Source organism: Cervus elaphus, chromosome 22 (assembly GCF_910594005.1).
Source record: "Cervus elaphus chromosome 22, mCerEla1.1, whole genome shotgun sequence".
In the NCBI taxonomy this organism is placed as follows: domain Eukaryota; kingdom Metazoa; phylum Chordata; class Mammalia; order Artiodactyla; family Cervidae; genus Cervus; species Cervus elaphus.
The window spans coordinates 60,301,432-60,325,942 of record NC_057836.1 but is presented as its reverse complement, the minus strand read 5'-3'; the positions used below and the strand labels follow the sequence as shown (position 1 = coordinate 60,325,942).

The 24,511-nt window shown below is 42.0% G+C and overlaps 1 protein-coding gene and 1 long non-coding RNA gene across 9 annotated transcripts in view; both read right to left on the bottom strand.

The window, feature by feature from the left end:
* The window catches only part of LOC122680161 (cyclin-Y-like protein 1), a 256,180-nt gene that overhangs the window by 201,107 nt on the left and 30,562 nt on the right, over window positions 1-24,511 (bottom strand). The gene's annotated exons all lie outside the window — the stretch shown is intronic.
* Window positions 10,314-15,840, bottom strand: LOC122680163. 2 transcript variants are annotated; one of them, XR_006336649.1, is made up of 3 exons: window positions 14,854-15,840; window positions 13,304-13,381; window positions 10,314-10,635 (listed from the first exon to the last, which is right to left on the bottom strand). It is a non-coding gene; the product is annotated as an uncharacterized LOC122680163 (long non-coding RNA). The 2 variants fall into 2 exon arrangements; XR_006336650.1 differs by lacking the exon at window positions 10,314-10,635 and adding an exon at window positions 13,215-13,242 and having other exon boundaries at window positions 13,323-13,381.

Sequence of the window (24,511 nt, the reverse complement as noted above, 5' to 3'; positions counted from 1 at the left end):
TGTATATGTTTTAAAAAGCTTACCCTGAGTCCTAAATATCTAGACCAAAATTTATAATATTAGTATAAATATTAGTATAAAGTCAGGTCTTTGAGTGCTCCTTTTAAGTTGACTCACATATCATTACAGCTCTTAAACAAAAGACCCCACCCAACTATAAACGCTTTAAAAGATAAGCATCCTCCACTCTGTTGAGATGACCCTATTAGCATGTTCCAAAGAGAGACTCAAGAAGCAGCTGATCTGGTAGCCTATTACTGTCAGAGCAGCCAAATATCAATTATCCCAAAGCCAATACTACACGGTAACTGGCAGATGCTCCTCAGAAATTCTATTCCACATGTTAACTCATTTACTTAAGAAGCTGAACTTAAACACATTAAAGATCTTTGTGTAAATGGTATCTTTCTGACTTTATGAACTAATGCCTGAGGAAAATGAGTAAAAGATGGAAAGATGGAAAACCATGGTTTGCTCACCTAACTCAATTGGCTGTCGGAACACCCCAGCTGTCCCAATGGCTCAGGATGTGAGGCGCCAACAGACCGCTGCATCCCAGCCACACGTGTCCTCTCCCCTGCAAGCCAACTGTTTCTGCTCCCATCCTCATCACGGAAGGGGGGACACTAATCCAGGAGGTAGATCTCTGTTTCACAACACCTACGTCACACCTGCTTTTACTCATCAGAAGGAAGTTCTTGTCCTCTGCACACTTAGAAAACAAACTAGCACAACTCTTAAGAGTTTTATGTCTTTCTGAGACTAAAAACTTTATAAACTGAAACTTGAGACTACGCTAAGGTTTAAACAGTATGACCATCCTGGTGGTTTTCTAAAGATGTGAAAATGAGTTCTTTCATCATCATGTATAAGAACTGACTTTTTAAAAAAAAGATCATATTTCATATGTGATAAATTGCTACAATTTACAGGAACTCAGTATTTGGTTACTAGTAAGCAATGTAAGGGTGTTGTAGAATCCTTTAAAAACTTTAGAAATTATCATTGAAAGTCCCTTTTAAAGTATGATATTAGAAAAGACTTCTGTCTATGTAGAAGTTAAGGCAAACCACCGAGTTGGGGATATTGTTTTTTAAATTAAAACTACACTATGAAATTGTTGCCACAGACAACAATTTGGTACAGGCTTACAATTTACAACTGTTTTCTAAATCTTTTTTGTTTTCTAATTCTTAAAAAAAAAGAGCATTATAAACATACATAATATGTGGATTAATAATAGTGTCTTCAAATTTTATAACATACCCATTGAGCTTACCATATGTATAATGATTCATTAAACAAAACAAGGGCTTCCAACAAAACAGGAGTAGCAGAGCAGAAACCACTTTCATAACTCAGATGTTTTCAAGGACACAGATTCTATTCTAAATGATATCAAGGAAAGAATAACATTTTAATTAAAAAATTTTTTTTTTACTTTTGTGCAACAGTGAATTGCTTTTCATAAAGAAATTTAAATTCTCCTTCAATCTCTGTGTCCTCTGGGCCCTAGTTCTCTTCTCCGTTTGACAACTTGTTTCTACAAAAAGAAGTCTAGGGAATACTTTTGAAAGAAAAGAGAATTCAAAGCAAGTATTATCTTTAATGAATGTAAGATGGATTTTGCAATCTATCCACCTAGTTCCATATATTTTCTACCTGTAACTCTTGTTGATACTATAAAGCAGAAAAAGGTAAACAAAATCAGTGAATTTTATTTCTGAATTGGGAAAGTTCTCTACATAACTTTATCCTGAAATCTTTCACAGAAATCTTCCCTATAAGGAACTGGATCACCATGAATCTCTTCAAATATGCTAAATCATTCAACAAGCAATTTCCACAGGGTAGCTATGATGTAAGGTAATTTTTCTACATGCAATCATACACATGCAATAAGCTTTGGTCATCAAATTCTACTCTAAAAAAACATTTCAGCATTTGAGTGATTTTTTTTTTAAATAATACTGTTCTTTCGTGAGAAGAAATAATACAGTAACAATGCAACATTTTCACTAACTATTTAGAGAAAAGGGAAAAAAACTAATATCTTAGAAAACCATGCCTCCAAAATAACTTAAATATTACTTTACAAAAATTAGCAGATCTTGGGATCATAAGTGAATACACACACATACTTACAAATATTAACAAGTAGTGTGTGCACATGCATGTGTGCAAGCCACCCCCCCCAACACACACACACACACACACACACACACACACACACACACACACAGATCCCACAGACAGTGATCTAGTGATCTAGAGCCTTGTGTTTTCAGGAGAGAGGAGACAGCCGTTCAGTGGGCCAGCCATCACTCATAAAACCCCACAGAGGTACTGGTTGATAACATTCATGTTCTACATATTTCCCATAATCTAAAGTACCTTTTCATGACTTTCTGCCCACTGCAACACTCATTTTAAAAACAGATGTCAAATGCAAATCAAAACTACAATGAGGTATCATCTCACACTGGGCAGAATGGCCATCATCAAATAGTTTACAAACAATAGCTAGGACATGGAAGCAACCCTGATGTCCTTCAGCAGATGAATGGATAAGGAAGTCGCGGTACACATACACAATGGACTATTACTCAGCTATAAAAAGGAACGCATCTGAGTCAGTTCTAATGAGGCGGATGAACCCAGCGCCTATTATACAGAGTGAAGTAAATCAGAAAGAGAAAGACAAATATCGCATATTAACACACATATATGGGATCTAGAAAGGCGGTACCAACGATCCTATGTCCAAACAGGGCAGCAAAGGAGACACAGATGTAAGAACAGTCTCTAGGACACGGCTGGATGAGACGGCGGGACGACTGGAGAGGAGAGCGCTGGAACATGTGTGTTGCCACAGGTACAGTAGCAGCCATGGGAGTGTGACGTACCCGCAAGGAGCGCAGGGCAGGTGCTCCCTGGCAAGCTGCAGGGCCGGGTGGGGAGGGGTTCAGGAGGGAGGGGTCACGCGGATGTAAGTCAGAGGCCTCCACAATACTCTCCGGGGATCGTCTTCCAATTAAAATAAATTCATTCATTAAAAAACGAAACACAGATGTCAGAAGTCCTGCAAGGCCGTGAAGACACGCTGGCCCCGCAGCCCTTCCCGGCCTCCAGGGCGCCCCGGCCCCGGCCCAGAGCCTCCCTGGCGGCGGAGCGCCCGACGCCCAGCGCTGGCGGCCGCAGGGCAGCCGTGTCACGAGCCCCCTCCACCACTAAAGCCATTCACCTCTGGCCTTAGACTCAACCAAGCTACTTTGTTTAAAATAACGTGTCTTTCTAACTGACCATTCCATGATAGAACTGTACACCTAGTCTCACACGAGGCTGCGTGGCAGGTGCCCGCACACACAGCCCCGCGGAGCGCGGCGGCCGTCCTGGCCGGACTCTGCAGAGGGGGCAGCGGGGCACGCCCGCCGGGAGAGAGGGCGCGTGTGGCCGTCCGGCCGCCTCCGCCTCCCCGATGCCGGCCTCAGGGAAACGCACTCCGAACAAACCATTCCGGAGACACGTGCCTCCGCCCCAGGACCTGAGCGAGCCCCCCGCAGTGGACCCCGGGCTCGGAGAGGAAGTGTGTGTGTCAGCTGTGACAACGGGACCCCCAGCCACGGTCTGCCAGTGTGGGAGTACACGGAGATCTCCGCTAAAACTGCTCTAAAAATAAGGCGCATTCAAAAAATAATTTGCAGGTACCAAACACCACCCCAGACTTCACTTGTATTAAAATGGTACCTTAAAGTTGCCAAAGATTCTCCGTATTTCAGGATAAGTCTTTTACTGCGTTTAAGTCAAAATATCATGGTAAATACCTTATTCTTACCAGAAGTTAGAGCCATGTTTAGAAGACCACCACCAAAAGAAATGTGATTGTTAAAATCAACATAAGGATCTGGGTTTTCGTAGCTTTACTGTCATTATTAATAAAGAATACTGTAGAAAGGCAAAGCTCTTTTAAAGTGGCCATTCAAAAGCAGTACATTAATAGGTGACTTTTTTCGATAGACCATGAATCAGCTTAAGCCGTTTTTCTCCTTTTTACTATCACTGCTCACCCCTCTCTCAGCAAGACCATTCCCAGGGCCACGACTCATCCCCTCTCGTGCTCCAGTCTACCCTTGGTGACATCTCCCGCTTCCGTCCCGCAGTCACGGTCTCCGCTCCCTGATGCGCCTCCGCCTCCCATCCACGCGTCGGCCCGCCATATCTCCAGGGCGTCCGCTTGCCCCGCCCTGCTGACACCCCATCCGTCCGGTGCCGGCTTGGCCTCCTTCATCGTGTAATTAACGCATGATTTACTGAGCAATCACACGGTTATGTGCACTGTCAGCTCTCCTCATTAACCTTTTCTTTTTAGATCCATTTCTAACACTCATTTCTCCTAGGAAGGGATTTGTTTTTCATGGCAGTGGCTGAACACATGAGAAGCAGATCTGAATAAAGAAAAGCAAAAACACAGAACATAGGAGTTACATCAGGGGTAGATTTCTTTATGATTATTAACCTGCAGTCCTGGAGGATGAAGAAAGATGAGGTGAATGCCAGTCTGTATACTGCACATTTTCTACAAAATACTGATACTTTCTCCAAATTAAAAACAGAGAGACGAAAGTGACGGTGACATGTTTAGTACTAGACACTGAGTATTTTTTGGTTCCAAATGTACCTTGAAGCTAAAAAGAAAAAGTAAGAAGCCAGAAGAGTCCTAACACATGAAACTTTCCTTCCCTTTAGCGGGGCAAGGCGTGCAGCAAAGCAGCAGCGCTGTGCCGTCCAGAACCGCCCTCAGGAGCCGGGCCCTCAGACCGGAGCGGGCGCACCGGCGCTGGGCTCGGGCCGCTCACTGCCGGGGCAGGGTGCAGGGTGGCCGGCGCCGACACAGAAGAGCTGGTGGGCATGGTCACCGAGACGGGCCTTGGCCGGAGCCGGGTGCAGGACCATCACCGCGTCCGCCCCCCTGAGATGACACTGGGGCCAGGAGAGCTCTGGCCCGGCCTCTCCTGGAAGGTGGAGACCCACAGAGGCGCCGTGGCTCAGACTCACCGACAGCTTTCCCACGGCCGCGTCCACCTGAAGGAAAGGCCCATCCAAACCATCGCCCAAACACCGAGGGAAACGGAGAAATAACTCGCTGCCACTTTCTGCTTGAGTCACAACGGGCAGACAGATAGATTTTTACTCTTTTCTAAGTGCCTGATGTTCTATCAAAACATGCAGATGCGTTAGCAGAACTGAAACAAACTGCATATTACTCAGGCTAGACCAGATGCCATGCTAGCAACCTCTGGAGGAATAAAGTGGACGTGGACCATAATACGGAGAAAGTGATTCTGCGGTGGTGTCAGAGTCTGAGAGTGTGTGTGTGCGCGTTTACATGTAGGAGCCTTAGAACAAGTATATAAAGATTCTAAGTAAACAACTAAATATCAAAGCAATATCTAATGCACTGCATTAAAAAGCAGAAAGAACTCAGATCAAAACAGGCAGCCAGGCACTGACCTAATTTAGTAATAACATTATTATGAAGAATTTACATACACCACTAACTCCAAAAGGAGTTTATTAACTGCTTTAAAAGAAATTGACGTTAACCTCAATAAATCATACTTTCCTCACTTTTCGGAGTTTGTAACTAAGAACTAAAATGCTCTTGGATAAAATAACATATCCTTCAGGAATATAGTTTAAACTAACTTGTTTCTTGTCCAAGAAGTTATTTTAGTGTATATTACTAATAAAAATGCACAGAGGCACATACATCCAGTTATGGAACATCTTTTAAAATAAAAGACTAATAAAAACAGTAATATAAGTCTCCAAGCATTCAACATGAGATATTTAAATAGCTAAAATAAACTATTATATTAATTAGAAATGATTATAGATGCAATCCTATTCATTTTAGCAAAGTATTTACCATACTTGGGCTTCCCTTGTGGCTCAGCTGGTAAAAAATCCTCCTGCAATGCAGAGACCTGGGTTCGATCCCTGGGTTGGGAAGATCCCCTGGAGAAGGGAAAGGCTCCCCACTCCAGTGTTCTGGCCTGGGGAATTCCGTGGACTGTACAGTCCATGGGGTCGCAAACAGTCGGACACGACTGAGCGCCTTTCACTTCACTTAGCATACACACTGCAAGTACACGTATGCGAACGGAACTCTGTAATCTGAAATGTATAAGAACAAAGGCAAAGTCAGGTGGCAAGATCCCCATGCCAGTTTTGTTCCTAAGAGCAGACAAACAGAAGGACCTCCACGGCTGCCTCACAGGATAAGGATGGGCAGTGTCTCTGACTTTTCCTGAATTAACTTCAAAGCCTGGCCTGGGAAAGTAAGTTTAGTGACCAGTACTCTCTCAAAAGCCACTGTGCTTTAGTATCTCAACCGCAGCTACTGGGAAATTTACCCAACACTGAAAACAGTTTAGATTAAAAGAAGCTAAATCTGCTGAAAATGATAACAAAGACCCTATTTGTAATAAAAAAAAAAAAAAAAAAAGCAAAGGATTCAGAAGCTCATCTTCTGTGAGACAGAAAAAGGAGAGCTCCTAGACCTACCCACCACTTCCCACCAAGACCATTCCTTGGGAACGTATCCATTCCTTGGGAACGTCACTTCTCCCTACTGTAGCTCCTTCTATATCTGTATTTCTCAACTCTCTTTAGCTGCCTCCCTGAATTCCTGAATTCTTGCTTTCTGCTCATATAGCATATCATTAATAAATAGGAAACTTTTACCTTTTAAACTGTGCTGTTTTAAAATTAAATAAAAGCCACAGCTTAAATTGTCCTTACTGTCTCCCAACAAACTGTTCTAGATGTGTCGAAGCTGGCCAAGTCATGTGAGATCACAGACCACCTAGGCAGCACTGGCTTAACCCTCTCATCATCAAACTTCTTTTAAACGTGGTGATTCATTTACTGACATATGATGCACATGCAAAAATGCCTTAAAGAAGCCAACAGAGCCACCTGCATCCCTTTAATAACCGGGCTACACCTGCCTTTTCAGACTGCTCTTCTCCTCACTCCCACCTGCCCGCTAACTGCCACTCACCCCTCAAGCCAGGCTCACTTACAGCCTCCTATAGCAAGTCCTCCCGGGTCACTATTCCAGCCGCCTTCCCAGGCAGAATCAGAGCCCCCTTCCCCCGCTGTAGTCCTACAACATCTGATGGTTTCCTTTAGAACAAAAAGCACCACACTGTCTGGAATCGGGATTTCGTGAAAGGAATTTTAATAAAGCCCCCCAAAATCTTCATGAACAAATTTAAACCAATACACTGGATTTTTAGTTAATTCTCGTTCCCCATACTGGACTACATGTTCCCTGAGAACAGAGCCACCTTCACGTCTGTTCACTAAGGCATCCGCACAAACCAGCAGGGGCCAGCTTCTCAAACACTGGCCACCAACCCTCCTTTCATTGGCCCCGCGCACCTACTTATTTACAACTCCAGAAACACGCGGCAACCTGGATGTCCCTTAAACCCAGGATATTTCTGTGCCTTTACTCATTTTATTCCATGTTCCTTCCTTTTATTTATTTCATGGATCCTCTGCTGCCTTCCAAGGATCCATGAAAAAAATACTGCTTATTTCGTGACCTTTCATCATCCTCCAAGGCTCACAGCCTGTTATATAACCTTTGGGAAGTCTTCCCTGCATCCCTCAGTCAAAATTCCCTCTTTCCCATGGTTTCAAGTCATTCTTAATGTAAACACTGGTGGAAGCATTTAATAAAGTGTGACTGAAAGCAGGGCCTAATCAGATACAAAGCTCCCATGGAGCTGGGACCACATTCTTCATTCATCCTCACCCCCAGATACATGCCTAGGAGGGTTTATAAGCATGCCACAAGTGTATTTAAATAAATACCTAGCTGACTATTCCCAGCACAATAGTACCGGATGCAAATTAATGGTTCTACCATCAAGATGTGAATAGAAGAAACAGCATCTCATTGATAGTTTTAGATTCTTAGACATTTTCAGTGCCTTTAAAAATTAAGTTTATTTCATTAAGAAATATTAACTTTTAAGGTTCCTTTGACTTTACAAGAATCCAGTATGTAGAAAACTGAATTTCAAGAGTCTTCGCAGAGCACTTAAGTTTCTCTCATGCCAATAACTTATTTCTTTTTATTGTAGTTCTAACCCACTAGACTAGCAGTTCCTCGAGAACAAGAACTAGACTGTCTTAAAAATGTAAATCTACATTTAATTTTTTAAATTAGTATAATACTATTTCAGAGAGGCCAGAAGGGAGGAAAGGAGAGCATCTGTAACCTCATTACTTGAACCCAGATTAATTAATTTATTAGAAATTAAATTTTCTTCTTTTCCTTTCAAATATTTAAAATATGTACATTTTATAAACTTATCATTTATGATATATAGTATCATCTACTCCTTCTTACATGCATCTTTTCATATTGTTATATAGTTTGCCCATTTGTTTTCACTGGATACATAACCATCCGAAGGATTAACTTTAGCCGTTTCTCGTCACATAACATTGTTTACTTTCACATTTCATTATTACACATCCCAGTCCTTATTTTTAATTATTTTCCATAAGCGAGGGTCCCTTATGTTAAATTACTGAATCAAAGGTTATGAACATTTCTCTTGCTGCTGAAGCACAACCAACATGTTTTCAGTTAGAGCTACATCTTCCTCTAAGCTTTTTTCATTTATACAGTGGTAAGAAGTAGGTGTCGTCTCTGCCAGCTCCCACAAACCTACTTCAGAACCATTCACATGCCATTCACATTCAATAAATGTTCAAATATTCCTCATTAAGAGATAAAATGTAGAAAATATTACCCATTATTATAACCTTACCAGTGTCTTTATAGGCTATATATAGAATATATGAATACAATATGAATAAAACAGCAGAATACACTTTATAATGAGGGACAAGACAATGCCGCAGATCTGCTCTCTCTATTGCGGGAATATAAATCATATCATTTAAGGAAATCTGTTTTTGTTGGCACACCAAATTTTAATGTGTGTGGTTAAGTGTGGTTAAGTCATACAAATTCTTTTTCCACATACCAAGCCTGCAGAGTAGCAAGCTGGATGGTAGTGTGGGATTCATTTTCCTCAGTCTTCAACCTTGGATCTCTGTTACTCACAGGGTTCTATAACCAGGGAGTGAAGAACTATTGAGTCATTTATTATAACCCACACCATAACTCACACTGCTATATAATTCACAGACACAATCGCTTTTATTATAATGACACTTTGGTAGTAGTATTTCTTTTTGTCAGTCATCAACTCTTCAGGAGAAAAATATGTATTTACATACAACTTATAGATTTAAACAACCAAGACATCGCCTAGTGAAAAGCAGATGGCTTTACTCCCTTTTTCCAACTTGAGTAACTGTAATTTTATTTTGTTGCAAAAGAACACTCAATTAGACCAAAAAGCCTCTATAATCAAAAACATAATACACGTGCCCCCTTGGATTATAGCACAATTCTGTAGAGTACCTGTCAGTACAATTTGCATTTGAAAAACTATAAAAAACACCTAAGACGACAGCTGTGGAAACTAATCTGAGTAGTGAGGTTGGCAGCGCAGGCTTTATTTTCCTCCAATGGGTATGACTGTTACCTATCAATGCACAGGTCTAGCTAAAAATGGCTGGTAACTCTACCCTATGTATTTTGGGAGTTGTTTCTCCTAAAATAGAAACAGTCCAGAAAAATGATTAGAATGGCTAGAATCTTTTCTGTTTACCCACAAAACAAAGGAAGAAGATGAAGGAATATTGTTTACATGTATAGATTTTGGCTGTACATGTAATTGCTTAAAATGTTAATTCAAAATATAAATTAATTCATCGTTTTACAAATACTTTACTATTCGCTGTTTAAGGGCATGGTAAAGGAGTACGGCAGGGCTGTCTGCTGCCACCCTGTCTGTTTAACCTGTGCGCTGAGCACAGCATGAGAAATGCCGGGCTGGGTGAGTGACAAGCTGGAGTCAAGAGAGGCAGGGGAAGCATCAACCACCTCAGAAGCGCAGGTGATGCCACTCTGACGACAGGAAGTGAAGAGGAGCTAAAGAGCCTCTTGATGAGGGTGAAGGAGGAGAGTGAAAGAGCCGGCTTAAAACTGAGTGTTAAAAAAAACTAAGATCATGGCATCGGCTCCATCACTTCATGGCAAATAAAGGGGGAAAAGGTGGAAGAGGTGACAGAGCTCCTCTTCTTGGGCTCAGAATCACTGCAGATGGTGACGGCAACCATGGAATCACAAGATGACTGCTTCTTGGCAGGAAAGCGATGACAAACCTAGACAGTGTGTTGAAAAGCAAAAAACTCTGCCGACAAAGATCCATACAGTTACGGCTCTGGTCTTCCCAGTGGTCACCTACAGTGGTGAGAGCTGGACAGTAAAGAAGGCGGGATGCCAAAGAACCGATGCCTTCAAACCGTGGGGCTGGAGAAGACTCCCGAGAGTCCCTTGAATCAAGGAGATCACACCAGGCAGTCTTAAGGGAAATTACCCCTGAATAGTTGTTGGAAAGACTGATGCTAAAGCTGAAGCTCCAGTATTTTGGTCATTTGATGTGAAGAGCCGACTCACTGGAAAAGTTCCTGATGCTGGGAAAGACGGAGGGCAGAAGGAAAAGAGGGTGTCAGAGGATGAGATGGCTGGATGTCATCACCGATGCAATGGACACGAACTCGGGCAAACTTCAGAAGATGGTAAGGGACAGGGAGGCCTGGTGTGCTGCAGTCCATGGGGTCACAAAGAGTTGGACATGACTGGGCTACTGAACAACAACATTTAAGGCAATAAATTAAGAGGGAAAAGCTCCTTTAAAAGAAAATAAATGTAGTAGGTACATGATATGCATGAATACATCAACTATTCTTTAAGCTCCTAAGACTGAGTGTCTTTTAAAATTACAGAGAACCGGTTGATAAAATTAACTTACTTGTCAGAGAATTTTCTGACAAAATTGAGAAACAGGATAATGATTTGAATGTATAGGTATGATTTACAATCAACCTATTGCCAAAAAGGTTATAAGCAGATTATAACAAGAGAGTTTGTGAGACCATTAAAATATAAAATGAATAGCCAGTCCAGAGAACAATGGTTCCTCACTTTTGGGGAGCAGGTGGAGGTCACTGAAATTTTGATAAACACCAAGGAAACTCCCCCAGGTTCCCAGCTGAACATACAAATAATTTTTCCTATCATTTCAAAGGGGTTCATGAACTCCCTGAAGCTGATACACAGAGGACAGCTTAAAACCTCCAGCCACAGTGAGCCAGAGGAGAAATTTACCCCATCAAAAGCCTAGGTTAAGAAAGTTACTGTAATTAAAATGAACTATAACCCCAAGCTCCCTTGCAGCCAAAGCAAATATTAATAGAAAGCACAACAGGCTAAGTAATTGTCAGCGGCTGACAGGAGGAGATGTGCCCGTCTGTAAGAGAACTTTCCTTTGAAACCAAATCCTTGAAGAATCTGCTATGTGAATTCTTACAAAAGGACGGCCGAACACCTGAACAGACCGTGTCACGGGAGACACAGACGAAGAAGTATTTACCATACAACTGCATTTAGAAAGACTGGTAAGATATTAGGGAACGGTACTAAAATATAGACCTAACCAGCTTTCTGATAATCTAGTTTGACATAAGGTAGAAATGAGGTGATGTCACCACTCTCCAGCCTCATGTTCATTAGAGCTTCTGATACAAAATGAGAAAATTTTCAGAGTCTGGACCTAGTCTAGACAGCATATTAAAAAGCAGAGACATTACTTTGCCAACAAAGGTCTGTATAGTTAAAGCTATGGTTTTTCCAATAGTCATGTATGGATGTGACAGTTGGACTGTGAAGAAAGCTGAGCACCGAAGAATCGATGTTTTTGAACTGTGATGTTGTCAAGACTCTTGAGAGTCCCTTGGACTGTAAGGCGATCCAGCCAGTCCATCCTAAAGGAGATCAGTCCTGGGTGTTCATTGGAAGGACTGATGCTGAAGCTGAAACCCCAATACTTTGGCCACCTCATGTGAAGAGCTGACTCACTGGAAAAGACCCTGATGCTGGGAAAGATTGAAGGCGAGAGGAGAATGGGGACGACAGAGGATGAGATGGTTGGATGGCATCTCTGATTCAGTGGTCCTGAGTTTGAGCAAGCTCCAGGAGATGGTGAAGGACAGAGAGGCCTGGCGTGCTGCAGCTCATGGGGTCACAAAGAGTCAGACACGGCTGAGGGGCTGAACAACAGCAATAAGGCCTAGTCTAGACCCCTAAAGTAGGCACTGCCCACAGTGAAGTGGGCATTTGAGACCTTTACAAATGACACAAAAATAACAATCAAGAGTCAGCACAGAAGACGTGTTAAGAGTGCAGGAAATGGAGCCAGTCTGAATGTGGGACCCTCGATCACGTACCTAACAGCTGTGTGACTTTCTACCTGTGATTACACTGTAGGTTCTCATCTACAAGCTTGTAATAACAACTATTTTCACTCTCAACAGAGCTGCTGAGAAATAAGTTAATACATACAAGCTCCTGAAAAGGGTCTCTTGACCCACTCAGAACTGTGAAGATTAGACAGGGTTGGCAGGGTCTGACATTTGTTTCTTATCAGCTATTAAATAATCCTTCAAGAATATATATATATATATATATATATATATATATATATATATTTACAACTTATTTAACATGACAGGCTGTAGATTTAGTATAAATATGGACCGTAAGTCTGAAATGGTTTAGAAATGTTATGTTGGTGAAAAAATAATTAAAAACTGAAAACAAATTAATACTTTACATTAAAAAAAGAATACATATATTTAAAACTTTAGGTTACTATAGAAGCCGTTTTAACTTAAGGCAGATTTAATTTAAATGGTCTGATTTTTACTTAATGTATACATTTACTGTTAAGGTCACTACAATCCCTAATCGTAGCTAATTTATCTATATCTATCCTGAATCAATCTCTTGCTTCCCACTTTTTCTCTCTGGTCAAAGTTTTAAGGAGTTGGAAAACCTACTCAGTTCAGTTCAGTCGCTCAGTCATGTCCAACTTTTTGCAACCCCAGGAACTGCAGCATGCCAGGCTTCCCTGTCCATCACCAACTCCTGGAGCTTGCTCAAACTCACGTCCCTTGAGTCGATGATGCCATCCAACCATCTCATCCTCTGTCGTCCCCTTCTCCTCCTGTCTTCAATCTTTCCTAGCATCAGGGAAAATATACTAAGCAGTTTTTAATGAAAACAGATTTATTAAAGACTTACTTCTCTATGAGTATCTCACCGAATGTCCAGGATTTTTCAAAACCATTTGTTCTCAAATGCCTCCATTTGGCTTCAGCTCTGTTGGTAGAGTTAATCTTTAATGCACATAAAATTACAGCAAAATCACACCTTACTCCAGAATTAGATTCTAAAGTCATCATAAAAGGAAAAAATTGCACACAGTCAAAAAATTACCTCTGAGTACCTCCTTAAACCAGAAAGAAATGGCAACCCACTCCAGTATTCTTGCCTGGAAAATCCCATGGACAGAGGAGCCTGGTGGGCTATACAGTTCATGGGGTCGCAGAGAGTCAGACAGAACTGAGCAACTAAACAACCACCACCTCCTTACACCAGCCGGTAAAGTGACGTCCTCCCATTGGGCCGGCAGAGCCCGTGTTCCTGAGTGCTGCTGGGCTCACGGCTCGTCCTGCTGCGAACGGATGAAGGGAAGAGCGTCTCTCGTCTCTCACTGAGGGACACACACGTGCTGACGAGGAGGCAGCAGAGGCCCCACACGCTCACCTCGTCTCCTTAAACAACCCTTCCCTCAAGCACGCTCTCTTTTCTTCAAGGGAGATTAAGGATGAACACTTGGATTGACAAAAGTTAAATAAGACACAATGATGTGAGACAATGTTTGCACTAAAAATTCTAAAAGCATCAATAGTTCGGATGCCATACAATTTCAACATTTCTAACTTAGCCATATAATGTGGCACTTTTTTTTTTTTTTTTAGATTTCCATATACAAACTGGTCAGATGTTTTTGTGCTGAATGTTCTAAACTTTCAATATTCCACTTAGCTGACAGAATTCAAATTCTGAGGAACAATTTCAAATTTCACCTGGCCCCCTTAACCCTTCCTTCAGTCAGGGATTATAGTATAAAACTAAGCTGAAGTCTCAAGGAAATTCCACAGAAATTCCTTTCCTTTCTATAAAAGTGAGAGGAACGCCAGTAAGGATGTGCGGCAATTCGGACCACACTGCCTGGTGAGTATTCCCATGTCTAAAAATGGAGTCAGATCCCTGTCATTAAGGCCGTCACCTAATGGAATCATCTACAGAAATGTGTGAGGCCAGGCCATATCAGGTCAATCAATGATCGCTCTGCTAATGGAAGAAAATGTATTTAACCACACACACACACACACACAAAACAGCAACATGATCTATGCTTCTGCAATAGAGAGAAGTAAGAACAAAATCTGTAAGAACTGGGAACCGGAGACAAAATACACTTGCCTGGCACACACAATGGGCTCTTCTGAAGCTTTACGTTAATCAAACGTTTTGCACAGCAATACTATTCTTTTAAATCCAACACTAAGACGTTTACAACTTACAGTTTTAGGGTCGCTATTTGGGCACAATGGAAAACCAAACTGAATTTACTAGTGACTTTTCACAAGTTATTGTTTCTCTTCCTAAAGCGGGGAGAGGAGGGAGAAGGAGTAAATGTCAGCAGAATTGTTTTACAAGCTAATTTCTGGGAGAGAGCTGAGACGGGAAGTGCCTTTGCAAAGGGACCTCTATGTTCAACTCACTGTCGTGAAGATGCCTTTCCAACACCCTGGAAGAATTCTTCCTCTTCAGGCCCAAACATCTCTGCCTAAAAGATGATAGACTCTTAGATATAAGTAATACATAACCAGGTTATTTTCTGATTTAAACATCAGACAATAAAGAACAAGATAATACAGCACCAGAACAATAACGTGTAAAACTAGTCTAGTTGTATAATATTTCGGCAATTAAAAGATTCTTTTTTTTTTTTTTTGTATTCTTTGGGAAGCGGCTTTTTGAGAAATGGAAAAAGGAGTAAGACTAGAAGTCTCCCCTGTGGTCACCTCCTCACTTAACAGCAGTGACTGAACGCTCTAAGCGCCGGGCCACGACCCAGGCGCGCTGTCACGCCCTCCCGTGTAATTCTTGGCGAGGATGTGTGCCACTACGGTTTCAGAAGATTTCATGAAGTGCCTCATTTTTAACTGATTATATAACCAGGTAGTCTATGCTCAAAATATATTTTATTGTCTATTTTAAACAACTGGAAGCATCTTGTTACTCCTTTTGAGTCCTGTCCTTTTGTTTATTCATTCAGCCATCCATTTATCCATAACTGCCCAACAAGATCCATGTATGTTAATTCGCAAAGACAATTTCTGGACTTAAAGAGGCATGGTTCTTCTTTACCTGAGAAAGGTTCAAGAGGGAACAAAACCAATCATTCGGCAGATCTAATGAAAGGTTTAAGGTGCTCAAGTAACAGATATGGAAGTGTCCTTTAAAACTATAAAGTGCCTTTCTAATTCAATATATTATTTCTGAACAGAACTACTTGCTTACTCTGACGACTTTAATCCCTCATGCTATTATTATGAATATCAAGAGTCCCTTCCTCACCTGGATTGGTACTGTCAGGAGCCAGGTAAGGCCTAGCCGATTCCTTCTTTGATGAGTTCAGTCTGAGCATTTCACTGATGACATCCAACACCGTGCCGACCGACTCAAGTTTGAAGAAATTCTGTCCCTTGAGGCTATCTAGCCATTTATTCGGGTTTAGTGGAAAGAAAATGGGATTTAAAGTTAGGATCTGAATTCTGGCTTCGTGTGCGCTTCCACAACGTAAGCTCTCCGGAACTCAGTCTCCACAACAAAATGACAGGGTGCAGACACCCCCGAGACAGACGCCGTGCAGATTATCTGAGGGAGAACACGGTATTCTGCGTACTCACATGTGAGAACTCAGGGTTTCCCGTGTACCCGTTTTAGGACAGTGTACAACCTATTTATCATTACCGGTTATATTTCCTCTGTTACCAGACAGTAAATACTCTGTAGGGTTTTTTGTTATTTTTTTCATTTAGGACCCTCCATTCTCCTGTAAATAGAACTGTGATCTCAGTATCTTTCACTATCTTAACTTTCTTTCTATGTATCCCCACAGTGCCTTGTCGGGATATTGGCTAAGCACATTTACTAGACCATAATAAGTAGGCCCAAAGGGTATTTTCATTTATAAATGTATTTAATAAAGAGAAAATGAGGGGGAGTATCTGAAATCAGGACTTCCCCAGAAAACATAGGCTGAACAAAACCCTAAATTCTCTGCACACTATCTATTGCAAATTTATTATTTAGTTATTGGAATATATCATTTTTCTTTAGGTCTAATTCAATAAAATCAGAAACCACTCCCCCCCAAAAAAAACTGTGCCTTAGAGTGAATTTCATTACTTTTGTAACATTACCCATTTGTAAAGAGCTCAGGCTTTCAGAATCAAACTATACATAACACTTCTCCAATACAATCATTTCTCCAAGCAAAATTTCCATTATTTCCTTGCAACAGTGTAACAGAAATGGCAATTAAAATCAGACATTTTAGTTCCTATTATCTGGAAAATGTAAGCATGTGCTTACAAATTTACCAACTACCCACTGAAGGTATTATTACAATTGGCCAGCCTCACACGCTGCTGTTCTTCACTAATCTTCTGTGTGTTTTCCTCTTTGAAGCATTGTTCTAGTTCTCGGCTATAATAAACAAACCTTGTATGGTTAATTATGCTGTGCACTAACAATAAAAAGTTGGCCCTCTTCCACTCTGACTGTAAAAATCTTCATTAAGGAGGCTAATGAACACTAATTCTGAGAAAGTAGACTACACAGTCATGTGACTTGTTAAAAGGGAGAACGTATATGAGAAAATAAAATTTCCACAAAGCTAAAAACAGAACAATGTATAAACTATTTATCACTACCAGTTATATATCCTCTTTTACCAGACAGCAAATACTCAGTAGGTTTTTTTTTTTTTTTCATTTAGGACCCTCGATTCTCATGTAAATAGAACTGTGATCTCAGTATCTTTCACTATCTTAACCTCCTTTGTGAGTATCCCCACAGTGCCTTAAATATTGGCTAAGCACATTACTAGACCATAAGTAGGCCCAAAGAGTATTTTCATTTATAAATGTCTTTGATAAAGAGAAAATAAGGAGGAGTATCTGAAATCAGGACAGATTATACAAATATGCAAATATGAACCTGTCAACATATGGTGAGAATCCATTACTAAAGATCATTTAATCTTTCTTAGTTAAAGTTTCTGCATAAGGCATACTCATCTTAAGTTTCTCCTAGGTATGTCTCCAAAAAATCAAAAATCAAACTTAGGCATATTTAACATTTTTCCCTGTAACAATATACTTTGTTTTCCATATAAAACTGAGAGTATATGTTTTCTATGAAATTGCCCTTAATAAACACAAGAATAACGAGATTGAAAACTGCACGAGTTGAAAGAAAAAGCCTGGCCAGAGCAGGGAAATGCCGTCAGGGCTGCGCCAGACACACAGCGGCGTCTAAACCAGCAAGTGAAAACGAACAAACGGGCCTAAAGAAAAGTCCGGAGCAACACAGTTCTCATAAAAACGCAAATATTCTCTAAACTGGCATTAGGTGGAAGGAAATCTGCTGCATCTTATCACACTTAAGTATTCTGAAGAGAACTATCGGGAAGAAAGCCGTGCTGTGCTGCGCTGAGTCGCTTCAGCCCGGCTCTCTGTGACCCCAGGACCGCGGCCCGCCAGGCTCCTCTGTCCACGGGGTTCTCCAGGCAAGGATCCTGGACTGGGGGGGCCATCTCCTCCTGCAGGGGATCTTCCTGACACAGGGATCAAACTCGACTCTCTTACGTCTCCTGCACTGGCAGGTGGGTTCTTTTGCTGCTAGTGTCACCTGGGAAGCTCCAAGAAAGCCTTAAGGGCCAAGAAAAAGAAACCCAGTTATAGAGAACCAGAAAAAATTTTAATACCATAAAGGTATTCAGACGTTCAATTAGCCTAACCAAGGCTTGAAAAGATGCCATAAACTTGCCACAATAATTATGCCTGAACAGCAGAATAATGTTTTTGCTGAGGCAGAGAAGGATGTTAAAATTAACAGTAAATAAACTATTTCCTTAAAAAACGCCATTAACTTCAAAATGAGTATATGCTGCTCTTTAGAGGAAATTCAGAGGAAATACAAAATAAAGAGTCAGGTAGAAGCTGGGGGAGGGGAAACAGGATGTAGGATAAGGAGCCCAGTATTTGAGGTCTGATAAGAAAACTGAGGCTTGGAAGTTGAATAAAACATATTTAGAAAAGTGAAATTGTAGTATCTGCCATTATAAAACTGTTGGAAGCATAAAAAAGCATGAGAACCAATACATAATAAGTGCTCAACAAATGATAATACTAAATTGTTTGTTCATATTACTGGATCTTGTGCAGCACATGAAGAATAATTTTGTTCACCAAATGCCCAAATCAAAATACTGTCCATTAAAGGTTTTCCTTGCAGTTCTCTTTTTTTCATTTCACCAGTCATTTGATCTTTTTTATAGATCCATTCAGTGATAACTATTTTCAAGCAAAGCACTTATGGCAAGTTGTAAGAAAATCAGGTTTTAATTGCTTTTCTTAACCAACTTATTAACCTAAAATCACTTTAATGGTAACAATTCCATTTTTCTCAACAGAAAGATGTAGAATGTACTGCTTCACTTTTCAATATGACAATTAACCTTGATATTCACCTGCAACGTGCTCCACACTGTCAACAGAATAAAATTATCTTCATCTAAATCACAGAGATCTAGCAAAGTGGCAAAGGCTGCTGTCCCTGTGACATTTGCATTCATAAGCAAAGAGGACTGCAAACGCACTTCCATAAACTCTAAACACAATCTTGGTGCTGCAAAGGGCGTCTCAGCTCTGTGGACTGCTCAGGAGACACCGGAAAAGGCAAGGTGGAGCAAGTGTCACTCCGGCCTCACTGAGGGGCAAGGCTCTGCGCAGAAACTTCTCATCGGCAGCTGACCTTTATTCGTGGGAGACGACCTCCAATGAACTAAAAACAATGTTAAAGGCTATCAGACTTGGGGAGCAGAGTGACGGAAGGGGAAACAGGGGCGGCTCCTAGGGTACCAGTAATGTCCTGCTGCCAACATCATACACTTTCCTGAACACGTAAACCATCAGGGCCTTCAGGACGCGAACACGCTGATGGGAGACCAGGGATCACAGTCACACCACAGACGCCAGTGTCGGACAGAGTGAAGGAGGCTGGGTGAGCTGAGGCCGTGGTCAGAGCAGCTCCGTGCGGCAGCTGAGAAAGAACGAAGATCAGGGGGCCAGTCAGGCAGCTTTTGAAAGAAGAGCCATCCAGGCCAAGGACAGAGGCTCGCACGCCTGGCCCGTCTGAAGGACAGGAAAGAGCCCCTGCAAAAGGACCACAGGAGGCGAGAGTCGGTGAGGTCAGGGAGAGGAGTGGGCCCTGACCACTTAGCATTTCACAGGCCCCTGTGATGGGAGTCCCAGCAGGAGAGCGTCTGACTTCCACCTTAAAAGGATTGCTCTCTCGTACCAAGAACAGACTGCGCGGGAGGAGAGAAGTGGGGAGAGCTGGTGGGAAATCATGGCAATTGATTCAAGCAAGAGACGGAGATGGCTCGGACGACGAGGAAGGGAGCAGTGGTTAGACTCTAGGTATGTTCATTCTGAAGGCAGGGCTAAAAGAATGTGCGGACAGGACGAATGCAGACAGAGAGAGAAGAGAAATCTAGGATGACTCTAGGGTTTTCTGCTAACTGGAATGGTGAGCTGCTGTTAACTGAGATGAAGACTGTGGGTGAACTGGACTTGGACTGGAAAAGAGGGGTTCAGTTTTGGACCTGTTCCTCTTTTGATGTAACTAAGAAATATTCAAATGGAACGCTGAACAGGCAGCTAGACATAGAGGTTAAAATTTAAGTGATAGAGCTTATTTTAGAGGCAGCTAAACAAAAATAAATTTTAAACAAGATTAAATCTTAACTGTTAACATCAACTTGACTAATCAATATAATAAATTTTCACTATTACTAATCTTCATTTAATATATCCAAGTAATGCTCCATCAATAAAGGTTACATGAAAAGTGAATGTGGGCAAACAGAGAAAATACTAAGGCTATCCAGTCAGCTTTAATAATCACAGCTCAACAATACAGAAGGCTTAATTTGGCCCTGGAGCAGATGTATAATGCTTAGAGGTGGAAATGCCCAAAGACCCTGTCGGGCTTTGTCCGTATCTTTCACTGCAGACACAGGGAGCCTTGCAGATTTCTAACGGCGTCGTAAACAGTGCTATTGTGCAGCAAAGAAACAAAACGATTTAATGACAGGTTTCCTCCCTCAACAAAGTAACTGGATCATGCCTGTTGATTAAGGATAACATGGTACAATCAGAACTGAGTATTGATGTCAAATAAGAATATTGCCATGCAGCTACACACACTGCCATATTCAAGCATTACCCAAGTTAGCCGTTTACCTGACAAGATTTTTTTTGGTTATAAAGGCTAATGCATTTGCACAACTTTAAAACAAAACAAACAATCAAACCCTGTAAGAATCACTAAGTTAACTGACATGGGGAGAGATAAGACTGTCAATGAAGTAAATGAAAAATGGGAATTATCCATTAAAAAGGGCTTCCCTGGTGGCTCAGCCAGTAAAGAATCTGCTTGCAATGCAGGGGACCCCGGTTCAATTCCTGAGTCAGGAAGATTCCCTGGAGACAGGATAGGCTGGAGTGGGCACTCTATATTCTTGGGCTTCCCTGCTGGCTCAGCTGGTAAAGAATCTACCTGCAATGCAGGAGCTCTGGGTCTGACCCCTGAGTTGGGAAGATCCCCTGGAGAAAGGAACAGCTACCCACTCCAGTATTCTGGCCTGGAGAATTCCATGGACAGAGGAGCCTGGTGGGTTACAGTCGATGGGGTAGCAAAGAGTTGGACACAACTGAGCGACTTTCACTTTCACCAATTAATAAAATATGGATGTTTAGCCAATTATCCTAACCTTAAATATTAAGCAATAAAGTATAAAGGGAAATTACTGAGATGTCTACTCTCCCAGTCAGTATTTGAAAAATTTAACTGGTTGCTCTACCATTAATTTATACACACACACACACACACACACACACACACACACATATAAACCAAGGATAAGGCTGGCATCATGGAGCAAGAACTCTATATACCTCAAGAAATGGAAACTGGGAAGAAGCGGGAATTATACTTTAAAAGAGGAATAAGACGAGGGTGGGATGTTTCGAGAGAACAGCATCGAAACATGTATATTATCTAGGATGAAACAGATCACCAGCCCAGGTTGGATGCATGAGACAAGTGCTCGGGCCTGGTGCATTGGGAAGACCCAGAGGGAGCGGGTAGAGAGGGAGGTGGGAGGGGGGATCGGGATGGGGAATACATGTAAAACCATGGCTGATTCATGTCAATGTATGACAAAAACCACTACAATATTGTAAAGTAATTAGCCTCCAACTAATAAAAATAAATGAAAAAAAAAAGAGGAATAAAAGCTGAAATCATACTAATCAAAGGTTGACTGTAGTAATAATCTGTTATCCAACTCCTTTCCAAAGGGTTCATTTAGCACTTCTACACATTAAGAGGATATTACTTCTTTCTTCAAAATCCAATTATCACCAACCAGGGAGGAAGTGTCAGCACACCTTTCAGAACCGCCTCTGCTTTACCGCCCAGTAACTCAGCCCAGTGCCAAGCTCACAGACACTTCAGAGAATCTGGACTTCCTCTGGTCTCGTCCTTTTTCCTCCTGGTTCACCTTCCTCCTCTCACGGGCTCTCTTAAATTTCCTTCCAACTCCACTCAATCAATTTGACTAGCATTTTTTTATTCTAAATCTGAATGTTTTCAGTGAAAGAAGCCAGACACAAAAGGCCACACCTTGTAGGATCCCATGTGGGTGAAATGTCCGAGGCAGAGAAGCCACAGACAAAGTCAGTCAGTGGTTGCCAGGCCTGGCGGCGGGAGGATTGGGAATGTCGGTTCTCGGGACTCGGGTTTCTTGTGGGTGATGAAAACACTCTGGGAGTAGTCTAAGGGCTGAGGCTGCCCAAGTCCATGAATACACTAAACTACTGGATTACACTCTCCAAAAGGGTGCATATGTCAATTTAGTAAAAGATAGTCTCCAGAGATCCTTTGAAGGCATGAGGTAAAAGCCAAACACACCTCACTAACTCCAGCTCTTCACCAACCCCTGCACGGCAGAGGAAGGCCCTGGCTCCAGCTCTTCACCAATCCCTGCACGGCAGAGGAAGGCCCTGACTCCAGCTCTTCACCAATCCCTGCACGGCAGAGGAAGGCCCTGACTCCAGCTCTTCACCAATCCCTGCATGGCAGAGGAAGGCCCTGACTCCAGCTCTTCACCAATCCCTGCACGGCAGAGGAAGGCCCTGACTCCAGTTCTTCACCAACCCCTGCATGGCAGAGGAAGGCCCTAAACGAATAAGAAAATATTAAACTCGTTATATCCTGTTTTGGAGAGGAGGAAAATGCAAAATCCACTTTAGAAAATTGATAATGTGAAAGGTTATTCCAGTTGCTCAACGAATTCAGTCAGGCAGTTCACTCCATGTTCAATGAAACACAGCTGGACAATTTCCCAACGTGCTCTTCTCTTCCCAACTACTTCACCAATTCCAGGTGCTGGCTTTTTAAAATTTATTTATTTGTAATTGACAGATTAATTGCTTTACAGTATTATGTTGGTTTCTACCAAATATCAACATGAATCAGCCATTACCCATGTCCCCTCCCACCAGGGTACTGGCTTTTAAAAACAGTCTCTCCCCTGATGCTTTCTGGGGACAATCAGACCCACCCCTAAGGTTCACCCTGACTATCCCAACAGTCATTGGTATTTCTTTTAACTGTCACCATACATATGGTCTGCCTCTGACAATTTAACACTATACAACTCTTCATATTTGCACAATGCTTCAGTGTTCTAAGAGCGCTCATACACATCATCATATTTGATCTTTTTATCGTCCTGTGCGTAAGTAGACCAAGTAAAGACAAAGAACTTGTTCAACTTCTCAGTGGCAGATCTTGGGCTAAAATTCAGAGGTTCTGAATCCAGTGAGAAAGAGATGCTCAAAAGGCTTTTGGTGAACAACAAACAAGACTGCTAGATGAATTATCTTACTATTTTAATAACATCACACTTCCTTTGTATACCATTTGATATTTTTCTCTATTTCAAGTGAGTCGGTCTTATTTCAACAATTAAGATTCTAATCTCTGAAAGTGAAGAATTCCACATCCCCAGTGCACTGACCCCTTGGAGATGAGGTGATTAAAATGCCAAGCTGCCTGTGTACACCGAATTTAGTCATACAGACACGGCTGCTGAGCTTATCATGAGAAAAAACAAACTGGAAAACACTGAAAAATTTTTATCTTAAAAAAAGATTTCCCCTCTCCTCACAGGAACCTGTATGAGTGCTTAAAACCAAGCTCAGGTTCATATTATAAAAATTGTGTGTATGTATATATATATATATTTTTAACAAATGCATTAAATTCTGTTTATTAACTGCACTGCATGGAAGAGATACTGACCACCAAGTATTCAAGGTCACACATAAGACATCCGTGTGTATGCCTAGTATTCTAGACAAAAACAACACATTCAGTTCTCTGCCTTAATAATTTACTACTGCAAAAAATATTGAGTGTCTCTTACACACAGTATACCATGTTGAGAAGATAGTGAATTACATGTCATAAGCCTTCACCATCCTCAAAACAAATGAGGACAGTAAATGCATAAAACCCTTATAAATAATGATAACTGCACAACAGCTAACAACTCCTGAGCCCTATGAGCCGGGTCCTACTCTTGAGTCCTTTACACACACAACTCACACAATCCTCCCAGACTCATGGCGTTTTACAGGTAAGGGAACCGAGGGAAGCCACGTAACTGCACCGAGAGGACGACTCTATAAACCCAGGCAGTCCCTGCGGCAGAAAGGGCTGCGCAGCATGCCTCTCTGACCGGACGCAGCGCGTGCTGCGGGCGTGCGGAGGGCGGAGAGTCAGCGAACGAAGGGACATCTGAGCGAGGCCCCAAGGTCCAGGGAGAAGACGTGGGAAAAGGCCGCGCCGGGCGCCGGGGCGGGAACGGCTGTCCTGCTCACCCGGGCGCAGGCAGCGGCGGCCACCGGCCAGGCCAGCGCACACCCACAGGAAGCGTCGTGAGGCCGGCTCCGCCACCCGCGCTCCAGGAGCCGCCCGTGCCGATCCCCTCGGACAGCAGCCCTGACGGCTCTT